Here is a 2741-nt window from a genome sequence, read left to right as displayed (position 1 = left end):
CCTGCATTTGTTCAACCATCCTTATTAAGAACAGGTGCTGTCCCTCCATTCTCTTCTTGCAACTAGAATGATTGTTCCATCTCTTCATCTTTTCAACTTCTGCCCTGGAGAGAAATTGGTAAACACAAACAGCCCCCAAAAGTGCCGCAGTGTTCACATGAGTAGTCAAAGGAAGTAGTTGGAGGAGCAGAAGTAGTCAGATTTCCCTAGAGGCCCTAAACTGTGGCCAGCTATCTAACTTCCAGATAACAACAGCAGCTGCGACTATCCCTTTGGCATTCCAGGTGTAGGGGGTTTGCTGGGCCTTTACTAATTCTATTTTTCCCCATTCCCAACTCTTCCCTATCATTATCCCTTCACCTTGAATCATGTTCAAGAAATGTAATAAAAAAGAAAATGTGTCTAATTGCATACAGTTTAAAACCTGTTATTAAAGGTCTTAAGAACCAGTAGAGCAATTCCTAGGCATTGAACCATGCCTTAATCAAATCACGCCTAAGAAGGATCTAGTTAAAATAGTGGGATGCCATGTACATATAGAAATTCTTACGGTGAATGGAGAGTTACTTTATTTAGAAAAAGAGAAGGACCTTTTTATCCAACCCTAAGGTTACTTCACAAATAGAGACAAAAAAATCCCCTTCTTGCTACACCAGCAGGTTGATAAAGGAGCCATAAAGTTTGTACTCAGAAGAGCAGACATCATGTGTCTAGGCTTAACTTCTCCAGGAGCTAAGCTTTACTCTGCTGCAGTAGATATGATTGTTGCAATCATGGAAGAAGGAAAATAGCTTGCTCTGTGTGTTGAAATCATGAAGATGTCTGCAGATGATACCGTGAAAGTCAACAAGGGAATTGACATTTAAAATATCCATTATTTAAGTGATGGGCTGTGGCATATGAAAACATATAAATAAGTCTCAGAAGGAATGCACTTGGGCTCAGTATGGATAGAGCACAGTATCTGTGTTGTGTGATAGCATGAAGACAATACCTCTGTGATTATGCAGAATAAATTCAACAGATGCTAAAAAGAAAACAACAAGAAGTGTTGCCACCTTGCTTGGAGACAATGAAGATGTTTCTCTGCAAGACAATATCCTTTGCTTTAACACCTGTCCCTGTCTCCTCTCCTGATCAACAGGTTATAACTCTCCCAAAAGAGTTTCATGACCCAGCCAGAGTGTGCTAGTGGGAGCTGAGAGAAGACAAATAGGACTGAATTCTAAGGCTTGATCCAGGGCCAGACCACAAAGTTGAACAAGAGAGCTTACTGATTTGTGTGCTCTCCCAAGATACAAGATTTAACACCCTGGCACATTCCCCAGGAAATAATGTGACCTTGCTACTGATATGGCTCCAAGAAACATGGAGAAAGTGATGGCCCAGGCCAAGTGAAGCTGAAATGCCAGAATTACCATGGCTTACAGTGGAGGAGGAGGGACAAGAGGCCATGTGGAATCGGTGGCATGTGCCAGAACAACGATCACAGGTCAGGTCCCTGGGGTTATGGAACAAGGCCATGTTGTCACATCAGAGGAGTATGTGCCTTTACAAAAACAACTGCTGGAGTTCTTATTGGGCCCTGATAGAGAGAGAATGCCTGTCCATGGGACACCAAGTGACCATGCATTGGGAAAGTACATCATGAGCTGAGTTCTATCAGAACCACCAAGCCATAAGGTCAGGAACCACCAGTGGCAGATACACTGTTGGAATCAGGCACAAACACCAGAGGGTACAGGCAGCTGCATGAGCAGGTGGCCCAGACCCCCAAGTTACCTACCCCTACTGCACTAGCTCCCTGCCTGAGCCAACATCTACTGTTGTAGGGAGGATTCCTTATTACCAACCTTGGCCTATGGGTGGGCTGGCTAAATTTGTGGGTGTGCAAGCCGAAATTCAGATGTCAACTTTACTGGAGCCTCACTCAGCAGTGTCTGCAAAAGACAGTGATGAGAGAAAATGCTTCCCAATAGGGGATTTACCAGGTCATCAACCTTGTGTAGAAGAAGTGGGTCAGGGTTAAATACTTACTGACCCATGAGAGTTGTGAATTACATGGTTTGCCTTCAGAAGCCTGGAAGTTTGGGAACAAGGTCTGAGCTACTGGTTTGTGGTTGGATGACCAGGAATGTGTGCAGATTGTTGTATCATATTCATGTCCACCAGAGAGGTCCCAGAACAGAAGAGGAAATAAAGGACTATGTAGGACAGGTGATGTTGGCCAGTTTTGGTCACAGGCCACCTCTGTGCTAACAGGATGGACACACGAGCTGAATGGCTACAGTGTGAAAGATGGAGCTCAACAATATGTGCTACTACTGATTAAGGCTGATTTAGCTACTGTCATTGCTGAATGTCCAGCCTGCATGCAAGACAACCATCCTGAGCCACCTGTAAGCATCACTCTGAGGAGACCAGCAAGATACTCACTTAGCTACAAGCTGACTATTTAACACAAATAGACAATTACTCTGGGTTTGAGTTTGCCTTCCTGCCTGCAGGGACTCAGGCAGCACCACTCTCTGAGGCTTATGGAATGTTCCACTGGTATGAGTGCCACAGAGCACAGCACCAGACCAAAAGAGCCAACCCCACAACAAAGGAAGTGCAGGAGTGGGCTCTTGACCCAGGACCCTCTGACTGAGTCACACACAGCATCTTCAGTAGCTGACAAAGTGTTGGGATGGTCTGTGGTTTCTGTAGCCCTGGGTTGGAAGTGTGCTCCATGAGGATGG

The 2741-nt window shown here is 44.9% G+C and overlaps 1 pseudogene; it reads left to right on the top strand.

Annotated features, from left to right (window-relative positions):
• The first annotated feature begins 368 nt into the window (after positions 1–368).
• LOC132374059 (malignant T-cell-amplified sequence 1-like) lies at positions 369–917 on the top strand (annotated as a pseudogene).
• Positions 918–2741: the final 1824 nt, after the last annotated feature.

The sequence above is a fragment of the Balaenoptera ricei genome, chromosome 11 (genome assembly GCF_028023285.1).
Source record: "Balaenoptera ricei isolate mBalRic1 chromosome 11, mBalRic1.hap2, whole genome shotgun sequence".
NCBI lineage: Eukaryota > Metazoa > Chordata > Mammalia > Artiodactyla > Balaenopteridae > Balaenoptera > Balaenoptera ricei.
This window is presented reverse-complemented; position numbering and strand designations above follow the sequence as displayed.